The sequence below is a fragment of the Heterodontus francisci genome, unplaced genomic scaffold, assembly GCF_036365525.1.
Source record: "Heterodontus francisci isolate sHetFra1 unplaced genomic scaffold, sHetFra1.hap1 HAP1_SCAFFOLD_316, whole genome shotgun sequence".
NCBI lineage: Eukaryota > Metazoa > Chordata > Chondrichthyes > Heterodontiformes > Heterodontidae > Heterodontus > Heterodontus francisci.
In genome coordinates, this window is record NW_027141189.1 from 456,357 (window position 1) to 468,225 (window position 11,869).

The window sequence follows — 11,869 nt, forward strand, 5'->3', positions numbered from 1 at the left end:
ACTTGGCCCTGCTGCGAGTCGAGTCGAACATTTTTTCAATGTGCCGTTGCAAAGATAAATTTCCTGCCTTTTTGCTGTCATATTTTGCAAGATTTGAATCGTACAAATCCACTTGAACGTTTGCTATAGCTGAAAAAAACAGCATTGAAATGTTTCCAAATTGAAGATTTACTTTCCTGGCTACAGGAGTTTCCACTGCTGAACATTCTCCATTAGACAGCATTCGTTTTTCGTCCATAGTGTACTTTAGTGTAGAATCACCTTCTGATGAATGCAAGCCACAGCATGAGCCGCGATGACGTCATAGAAACACTCAATCGCTCACTGCAGAGTGAGGAGTCCGGACTGCACGTTTGCCGCCTTGACCTGAATGTTGAATTGATGATTGCTTCCCAGAGGCAGCACTGTCCAGCCCGACCCAACCCGAGCCCAAATGCTGGACTCAGAAGAGAGATCCGACCCGGTCCGAATCCAACACACGTTTTCGGGTCTAATCGGGTGTGGGTCATGTTGCCAGGCTTTAAAGAGAATGTCCTAATGGTGTGGTGAAAGACAAAGCATTGATATAGAGAGGGTGTTAATGACAGAATAATGAACAGCCCTATCCTGAAACACAAGCTTGAAAAATGCCAGTAGGGAGGTACCAGGTAAAATAAAAGAAGGTCTGGTCATGCTCTGAAATTATTGAGCTCAATGTTCAGTCCAGTAGGCTGTCGAGTGCCAAATCTGAAAGTCAGGTGCTGTTCCTCGAGCTTGCGTTGATGTTCACTGGAACACTGCAGCAGGCCCAAAACAGACCTATTGACATGAGAGAAGGGGTCTGTTTTGAAACGGCTAGCAACCGGAAAGCTGGGGTCATGTTTTCAGACTGGATGGAGATGTTCTGCAAAGCGGTCACTCAATCTGGGTTCGCTCTTCCCAATGTAGAGGAGACCAAATTGTGAGAAACGAATACAGTATACTAAATTGAGAAAAGGTACAAGTAAATCATTGCTTTGTCTGAAAGGAATGTTGGGGGCCTTGGATGATGAGGTGAAAGAGGACGCAAATGGGCAGGTATTGCACCTCCTGCAAATTGCATGGGAAGGTGCCGTGAGAAGGGGATGAGTTGTCATGGGTAATGGAGGAGTGGACTGGTGTGCTGTAGAGGGAATGATCCCTTTGGAATGCTGACAGGGGAGTGGAGGGGATGATACATTTGGTAGTGACCTCATGCTGGATGTGGCATAAATGGAGGAGGATGATTCTTCTGATGTGAATGCTGGTGCTGTGGAAAGTGAGGACAAGGGGAACCCTGACACGGTTCTGGGAGGGAGGGGAAGGAGTGAGGGCAGAACAGCGGGAAATAGGTTGGACACCGTTGAGAACCCTGTCAACCACAGTGGGTGGGGGGGATGACGGGATCCGAGGTGTTGGATAAAGGAAGACATATCAGATGCGCTGCTGTGGAAGGTTGCATCATCAGAACAGATGCGTTGGAGACAGAGGAATTGGGAGAATGGAATGGAATCCTACTGGAGGCAGGGTGTAAGGAAGTGAATTCGAGGTAGCTCTGGACGTCGGTGGGTTTATAATGAATATTAATGATCAGCCTATCCCCCAGAAATTGAGACAGAGAAGTTGAGCAAGGGATAGGAATTGTCGGAGATGGACCATATAGAGCGCTGGCTATACACCTTTTCGGGTGGATCTTAGATATTTCAGACCAGCCGCCAGAAATATGCCTGACCTTTATTTTTTGATCCATGTTTCGTGCCCTCTCATGACAGAAATCATAAAGACAGACTGTTAGAACATGCATCTTTACATCTCATAGATTTAATCCTTAAAACATGTTGCTGTATCCGTAATGTAGGATTAGTATAAATGGGTGGTTGTTGGTCGGCACAGACTCGGTGGGTCGAAGGGCCTGTTTCAGTGCTGTATCTCTAAATAAAATTTTAAAAATAAAATAAAGTCTGGTAAGACATGTTAGAACGTTATACACAATTTTAAAGCAAATTCCAATATATATAAATTATTTGAACTCACCTCTAAAGTTCTCTCCTCCTGCTGCCGTTGCCTTTCTAGAATCAGCTTCTACTTTATAGCACTCCCTAAAAATATTCTACGCCTGTATTTACCAACTCTAACCAAAGCCATGTATAGGACTGGGTAATTTGTGGAAATTTAGCCCAAGTTTTTTTTTTGGTGTCCCTATCGCTTTATGAGACGGCTGCCCTGACCATCAATGGAGGCTTCTGAGCAGCGCAATTCTGATAGATGGAAGCTTAAGATGCCAGCATGGTTTTGCGTATGTGACCACGTCAGCATTTGAAGCTCATAAAAATATAGAAAATAGCAGCCGGATTAGACCATTCGGCCCTTCGGGCCTGCTCCGCCATTCAGAAATGTTCATGGCTTATCGTCAAGTTCCCACTTTCTCCCCAGCCTCAGTCCCAACACTCAATTCTGGCACCGCTATTGGTCAGTAAGATCCCAGCCATCCTTTGTGATATTGTCCACTTCCAACTCAACCATTTTTCGACTGAAAGAAAGCTACGGGCACTTCCGAATGTTATTACTTTATATGTCAACATTTGTCAACTGTTGGTGCGAGGGGAGAGATTCTAATGGACTGTAGGCATTGCATCAGATTGAGGGCGACTGGCAAAAGAATCAAAGGCTACGTGCAGAATCTGTGTTTTAAACAGAGTGAGTTGTTGTAAGCGTGAGCACACTGCCTGAAACAGTGGTTGAATCAGATTGAATAGCAATATTGAAAAGATAAATGGATAATTACAGGGCAATAGCGTAAGAACAGCGTTTGGGGTTTAAAGTAATAACTCAGTCAAAGAACCAGCACAGGTGTGATGGATCGAATGGTCTACTGATGTTCTGACGCATTTTATGATGTCATAAAACGATTTACTCTTAGATGGAAGTAATATAGTGAACATGATACACCGCAGCTGCAGAATCTCCGATCTACAAGATAATATGCCATAATTCACTATGCTGACTATGGCAGCAGCGAACTCTCTCACTTAACTTACTGTGAATTATGTTAAAACTATACCATGTGCGTGCCCTTTCCCGTGCCACTTCTCTGTTGGTGAAATAAAGCCTTTCTGAGGTGATGTGCACACTTGTTCTCTCAGAAAAATGCTGTTATCCCTGGCTTCTCTTCTTCCCCTGTCCTAGCCACTAATTTGGGTACATAGAATTTGCTGTATGCTTATATGTGCAATAAATCACTTCTCAACCTTTATCACAATCTGTATAAATATAAAAGTACAAATAGTGGGTGGAGTTGAAGACATTAAACCGTAACAATATAAAACTAAAGCCACCGCGCTTCATAGAAATTCAGCATTAGAAAGGGCACATTGACAAATAACAAAAGACTGTTCAATAATTCGTCATGTTTATGCAGTAACATCTCAAGATTTCATTCAGAGTTTTTTGAACAGTTAAATAAAAATGATATTTCGTTACAAAAAAAATCGACCTTAAAACGCAACCCAGATCTGTCTGTTCAATTATTGGCGAGGCATGACTACGGATGAGCCACATAGCTGGTTGCACGAAAGGGATGAACTAACCAACAAATGCGCTTAGCTCAATCTCATCAAAATCACTTTCCTGCGTGCAAACAAAATGGCGGGTTGTTCAAAAAGTAGTGACCTGACTCGAAGCATAACTTCTCTTTATACTATCTTCTCTTGTTCGAACCGGCAACGACCATTACCGTCTCTGTACTGAGCTCAGCTCTTTTTATTGTAAACTAATTTCATTATCAGGATAATCGGATGTTTCATGATGCTCTTGAACTGCTCTCTAAATTTGTTCTGAGTCACCCCGTAAATGAAAGTATTTGTGCAGGAACTTAAATTCTGCAGCATATATCCGACGCGAAGGAAAATATTTAATGATTGATTGTAGTTCAAGAGAGTTGTTTCTGCAATGTTATAATATAAGAATTCTGCAACATACGTCAACCACAGAAGTATGAAACTGCCAGAAATTGCAAAGAGTAAAATAACGGACTTCCTTCTGCTCTCCACTTCTGGGTCGTTGTGTTTCTCTCCCTTGATCTGTCCTTTTAAACCTTCCCGGACCCGACTCGACACTAAAATGTGTCTGACCGTCAGAGCGTTGAGTAGCAAGATTAATACAAATGGGAACATTGGGGTTAAAATAGTATCAAACCAGTCAAAGGCCACCTATCCAGGCTCAGTAAAATAGCTTGGTTTTACATTACAAAACCATGGTACATTTTCGATGATTTCCTGAGGTTCATATATAAAGTACCAAACAATGCTTTTCAAACTCAGCAGAATGCACGTTGTTGCTATAACCACAGATGCCATGTTCTTCGTGCAATATTTTGCTTGCTGATTTTGGCAACAAATAGCAACAAAGCGATCGAAAGAGAAAGTGATGGTTCGCCAGACTGAACTGTCTCTGGATGCACGAGTCAGGACAGCAAGAACACTGCACACAGGGGTGATGGACAGTAATGAACCTGGGTAAAATTCATAACTGATCCTAAATAATATGACCTCAGTGATAATGACTAATAGGTCTGTCACCACCATGGCCAACAGGTAGAGACTGATGCATTTGGATAGACCGCATTTTCCTCGAGGCAGGATCACAATGGCAATCAAATTCACTGCAAGAGAGACAAGACAAATGTGTCAGAAATTACGGAGCAATTTCGACAGAGAATTCTACACACTTTAATGATCCTGGGAAATTCCTAATTGACAAAAGCTTAATTAAATATTACTTCTGATTATACATCTTTTAAATTTCATTGTTCTACTTGAATATTATATTGACATAAAATTTTATTTAATCCTGTTTGTATTGCAACCTGGGTAAAATATACTGAGAGGTGACCTGATGGAAAATTGTGGTTTAGGCCTTCATTGATCAATTTGTTTGACCCCAGATGTTTTGAAAAGGATCAAATCTTAACAAGATCGAAATCTAGTAGAGTGCGAAAACAGGTGGCTTGCTTTTCAGAACTAAAATGTAAAATCTTTGAAGCGCTTCATCAGTCCCAATGTGAGCAGAGCCAAGACAAGGTAGCCGAGCAACGAGACCGCCGTGTTTCCCTTGCTTTGTCCAATCACTATTATTGAAATGTTTACAAGCTAATAAGAGTTACAGCATGGCAAGTCAGAGATGTTGAGAGCCTGATTTGGATTGGGCGGACAGATGATCACAGAATCACACAAGCACAGAATCGTTACAGTGCAGAACAAAGACATTCGGCCAATCGCGTCTGCACCAGCTCTCTGAAAGAGAAACCCCCTCAGTTCCATTCCCCTGCCTTCTCCCCATAACCCTGTACCTTCTTCCTTTCCATATAACTCTCTAATTCTCTTTTGAATGCTTCAATTGAACCTGCCTTAACCATGTTCTCAGGCAGCGCATTCTAGACCTTAACAATGCGCTGTGTGAAACCATTATTCCCCATGTCACTTTTGCTTCTCTTACCTAATACATTAAATCTGTGCCCTCTCGTTCTCAGTAAATTCACAAGTGAAAACAGTTTCTCTCGATCTACGCTGTGCAGACCCTAATGATTTTGAATACCTCTATCAAATCACCTTTCAGCTTTCTCTTCAACAAGAAAAATAGACCTAACTTCTCCAATCTACCTTCATAACTGAAATTCGTCATCCTTGTAACAATTGTCGTCAATCTTGTCTGTACTCTCTCCAACGCCTTCACGTCTTTCCTAAAGTGTGGAGCCTAGAATTGAACGCAATACTCCAGCTAAGGTCGAAGCAGTGTCTTATACAAGTTCAACATAACTTCCCTGTTATTGCTCTCTATGCCATTTTTAATAAAGCCCACGATACTGTATGCTTTATTAACTGCTCTCACAACCTGTTCTGCCACCTTCAATGACTTATGTACGTGACATATACACCTCAGTCCCTCTGCTCCTGCACCCCCTTTATTCTATATTCTCTTTCCATGTCCTTCCTACCAAAATTAATTATTTTAAATGTCTGTGCATTGACGTTCATATGCCACCTGTCTGCCCATTCCCCCAACTTGTCTATGCCCTTTTGAAGTTCTGCACAATCCTCCTCACAGTTCACAATGTTTCCAAGTTTCGAATCCTCTGCAACCGTTGAAATTGTGCCCTGTACACCAAGGTCTAGGTCATTAATATATCAGTAAAAGCAAGTGTCCCAACACTGATCCATGGGGAACTCCACTACAAACCTTACTCCAGTCCGAAAAACATCCATTAACGACTACACTTTGTTTCCTGTCACTCAGCCAATTTCGTACCCATGTTGCTACCGTCCCTTTTATGCCATGAGCTACACATTTGTACACAAGTCTGTTGTGTGGCACTGTATCAAATGTCTTTTGGAAGTCCATGGACACTGCATGAACATCATTGCCCTGATAAACCTTCAGTTAGCTCCTCAAAAAACTCAAGGTAGTTAATTAACCACGATTTTCCCTTTAGCAATCCCTGCTGGTTTTCCTTAATTAACTCTCATTTGTCCTTGTGACTACTGACTTTGTTCCTTGTTTATCTAGCTGATATGGGCAGAAATAACACATATGGACACAAAATGCTGGCAATATAAATCAAGTCAGGCTGCATTTCAAAATCTTTGGAGAGGGATATCGAGTAATTATTTCAGAAAAATGAACTTTCATCAGAACTGAAGAAAAATGACCTCCCCTACGCTGGGAAGAGCGAATGCCTGTTGGGGCATCGCTTTGCTGCAAACTTTGCTCAGTCTGCAAACTTATTGCAGAATTTCTAGTCACTTGCTATGATAATTCTGCACCACACCTCCACTCTGACCTCTCTGCCCTAGGCCTCCAGAACTCTACTGATGAAGAATAATGGATGATAGAGGAGCAGCAACACATCTTTCTATTACGCACTATCCAACCTTCTAAACTCACCGCTCAGTCAATAATTTCCTATTCTAACAACTGTTCCCAATTAATTTAAAGACCAAATGCTAGTCATAATTCTGCTGTTGTCATTTACAATTCCACTACCTCTACCTTATGTTTATTTTCAAATCTGATTAGCTCCGACTTGTACCTCGAACCATCACCACTTTTCAATGTAATCATTCCCAAGTTCCATCCTTTCGCAGACCTCTGCTTCTATTGTTTTTATCCCCTTCCCCATTTCTTTACCTCCATACTGGTGCAAAACCTGGGACATTTGTCACAGCTTCCAGGTCTGATGGAACTTCACCAACCCGAATCATAAACTCGGTTTCTGTCTCAGTTAAATACTTCTCATCCTGCTGAGAATTTCCACCATATTCAATTTTTTTTTTAGATCTCCAGCAGCATGTTTCCTTAGGGCAGACATATAGATGGAATTCACGAACTAAGCAGTGCCCTCTTCCGCCAAGGCTAAGCACTTCTGAAGGTTTGGTGTAGAATGGACCAGTGAATGAAAATGCAGATCAAGGAGAGTGATAGAGTTCTGAGAAGAGAATAACTAAACAGTCGATCAATAATTGGATAAATGCTTTAAACAAAATTGCTATTAGTTAGGTACAGTCATCAAAATTAAAGCAACATCCTGAAGAAGCTGGTAATCCGAAATAAATTAAAAAAAATAATAAATTGCCATAAAACCTCAGCAGGTCTGCCAGTGTGTATTTTGAGAGGAACAGAGGTGGCGTTTAGAGTCGGATGCGACTCTTATTCGGAAGAACAGTCATAAGACAGGAAATTTTCATTCTGTTTCTCTCTTCAAAGATGCTGCAAGAACAGCTGAACACTTCCAGCACTTCCTGTTTTTAATTATTATGAGCATAGTGATCACTTCATTGAAGAAAAACGTTTATTTAAAGAAGTAATTTTGAAGAAGACAACAGCTAACAATCCAATTGTTGAATGCCAAATATCAATACACTGAATCTTGGGATAAAATATTTTTCGAAAAACTGGGATCAGTTCATTCCGTGGACATAACAAGAAATATAGCCGGCTTTAGGTGCTGCATGGAATAAAGCAAACTTTTCTATCATGAGATATGAATGCTTGGAATCAAACTGGGAGAAGGGGAAAAAACATAACAAAACTTTAACTGTTTTTATTATCCATTGATAGAGTAACATTATTTAATATGGCATTACTTTGTCAGTGGCGATCTGTTAATGACCTGCCAATGTACTTGTTGTTTATAGTGACACAGTCGATGTGAATACTGTAACCATATTACCCAGATTGTTACCTGTCAATATACCTGACTGTTTATGGTGACACAGTAACCACAGACCGCCCTATAAGAAATTCATATCAAGATTCAACATGTCTCCATTTTAACCAAGATCACGCATTCTGCAACTGACATTGAGGTTAAACAAAGATAGCTGAAGTAATGACGACATGAGAGGGTAATCGACAAGGTTGTGGACCTTCAGTAAATTATCAGTTGATTTGAAATAAATATTTAGAAACCAATTAATTCAGAAGCGTCTCCAGTAGAAAAGTGAATGTATCAGAAAATGGGGAAAGTCTACATCTGCACTTTGAATTCTGTAACTCTATCCAAGACAGCATCTCAAGGAATCCAATACCTTAAATTTGCAGAGTGCCTAAATAAAAGGGTTTTGATTTTGATTTAGAGATACGGCACTGAAACAGGCCCTTCGGCCCACCGAGTTTGTGCCGACCATCAACCACCCATTTATACTAATCTTACACTAATTCTATATTCCTACCACATCTCCACCTGTCCCTATATTTCCCTACCACCTACCTATACTAGGGGGAATTTATAATGGCCAATTTACCTATCAACCTGCAAGTTTTTGGCATGTGGGAGGAAACCGGAGCACCCGGGGGAAACCCACGCAGACACAGGGAGAACTTGTAAACTCCACGAAGGCAGCACACAGAATTAAACCCAGGTCGCTGGAGCTGTGAGGCTGCGGTGCTAACCACTGTGCCACTGTTACGACCCTGTACTTTATCTAACATAAACTCTGCATCTAACACCGAATCTCCACGTAACACAGCCACTCCATCCAACACAGCCTCTCCATCCATCACACATCGAAGACAGCCTCTCTATCCAACACAATTCTAATAAAGCCTCTCCATCCAACATACATCGAACACATCCTCTCCATCCAACACGCAACCAACACAGCCTCTCTCCATCCAATACACATCAAACACAGCCTCTCCATCCAACACATATCTAACACAGTCTTGCTCCATCCAGCACACATCTACAACAGCCTCTCCATCCAACATACATCTAACACAGCCTCTCCATCCAACGCACATCTAACACAGCCTCTCCATCCAACACACATCTAACACAGCCTCTCCATCCAACATACATCTAACACAGCCTCTCTCCATCCAATACACATCAAACACAGGCTCTCCATCCAACACACATTCAACACAGCCTCTTTCCATCCAATACACATCAAACACAGCCTCTCCATCCAACACATATCTAACACAGTCTCGCTCCATCCAACACACATCTACAAGCCTCTCCATCCAACACAGTGGAGCAGTGGTTATCATTACAGCCTCACAGCTCCAGGGACCCGGGTTCGATTCCGGGTACTGCCTGTGTGGAGTTTGCAAGTTCTCCCTGTGTCTGCGTGGGTTTTCTCCGGGTGCTCCGGTTTCCTCCCACAAGCCAAAAGATTTGCAGGTTGGTAGGTAAATTGGCCATTATAAATTGTCACTAGTATAGGTAGGTGGTAGGGAAATATAGGGTCAGGTGGGGATGTTTGGTAGGAATATGGGATTAGTGTAGGATTAGTATCAATGAGTTGTTGATGGTCGGCACAGACTCGGTGGGCCGAAGGGCCTGTTTCAGTGCTGTATCTCTAATCTAAAAAATCTAATCTAACACAGCTTCTCCATCCAACACACATCTGACACATCCTCTCCATCCAACATACATCTAACACAGCCTCTCTCCATCCAATACACATATAAGACAGCTCCTCCATCCAACATACACCTAACACAGCCTCTCTCCATCCAATACACATATAACACAGCTCCTCCATCCAACATACATCTAACGCAGCCTCTCCATCCAACAAATATCTAATACAGTTTCTCCATCCCACATGCATATAACACAGCCTCTTCATTCAACACACATCTAACACAGCCTCTCCATCCAACACATATCTACCACAGCCTCTCCATCCAACACACTCTAACACAACCTCTGCTTCCAACACACATCTAACACAGCCTCTCTCCATCCAATGCACATCAAACACAGCCTCTCCATTCAAACACAACCACTTCATCTAATGCAGGCACTCTATTCAACGCAGTACCACAACTGATTGCAGAACCTTTATCAAATGCAACCCTTCCATCTAACACAGAATCTTCAAGTAAAACAGTAGCTTCATTGAACGCATCTTCCCTGTAACAACGAGGCTCCACCTGCCACAGAGGCTCCATCTGATACAACCTCTCAATTCAATGCAACACCTTCATCTGAAGCAGCCTCGCTATCCAGCACAGTCAGTTCTTCTAACAAAGCCACCTGCATCTATACAGTTCTCATCTCACAGCCCCTCCATCTGACACAACCTTGATATCGAAGATTACACTTTCATCAAGCACATCATCTCCATCTGACACAGCCCCTCCTCTAACACACACCCTCCATATTACCCAGACCATCCGTCTAACACTGCCCCACCTATAAAGCAGCTCCAACATCTAATGCAGACCCTCTACCTAATACTAAGCTCCATCTATCATAGCGCCTCCATCTAATAAACACTATCTCTCTATCTAGCGTAACCCCTATGACTTACATATCCCCTCCATCTACGCACCTCCTGTATCTAACACAGCCTTTCATCAAGCACATCACATTCATCTAACAAAGCCGCTTCATATAACAAAGGAATTTCATCTAACACAGCCCCTGCTTCGAACACATCGCTTCCAATTAACACAGAATCTCCAATAAAACAGCAGTTTCATCTAGAACCTGCCTTTAACGAGGGTAAATCAACATCTGACATGTGGGAGTCTTTCAAACGTCAGCTGATTAGAATGCAGGACCAGCATGTTCCTGTGAGGAAGAAAGACAAGTTTGGCAAGTTTCGGGAGCCTTGGATAACACGGAAAATTGTGAGCCTAGTCAAGAAGAAAAAGGAAGCATTTGTAAGGGCTGGAAGGCTAGGAACACATGAAGCACTTGAGGAATACCAAGACAGTAGGAAGGAAGTTAAGCAAGGAGTTAGGAGGGCTAAAAGGGGTCATGAAAAGTCGTTGGCAAACAGGATTAAGGACAATCCCAAGGCTTTTTATACATATATAAAGAGCAAGAGGGTAACCAGGGAAAGGGTTGGCCCACTCAAGGACAGAGATGGGAATCTATGCGTGGAGCCAGAGCAAATGGGCGAGGAGCTGAATGAGTACTTTGCAACAGTATTCACCAAGGAGAAGGACTTGGTGGATGATGAGCCAAGAGAAAGGGAGTGAAGATAGTCTCAGTATTCTCATTATCAAAAAGGAAGAGGTGTTGGGTGTCTTGCAAAGCATTAAGGTAGATAGGTCCCCAGGGCCTGATGGGATCAACCCTAGAATACTGAAGGAGGCAAGGGAAGAAATTGCTGGGGCCTTGACAGAAATCTTTGCATCCTCATTGGCTGCAGGTGATGACCCAGAGGACTGGAGAATAGCCAATGTTGATCCTTTGATTAAGAAGGGTGGTAAGGATAATCCAGGAAATTATAGGCTGGTGAGATTTACGTCAGTGGTAGGAAAACTATTAGAGAGGATTCTTCGGGACAGGATTTACACCCATTTGGAAACAAACGAACTTATTAGCGAGAGACAGCATGGTTTTGTGAAGGGG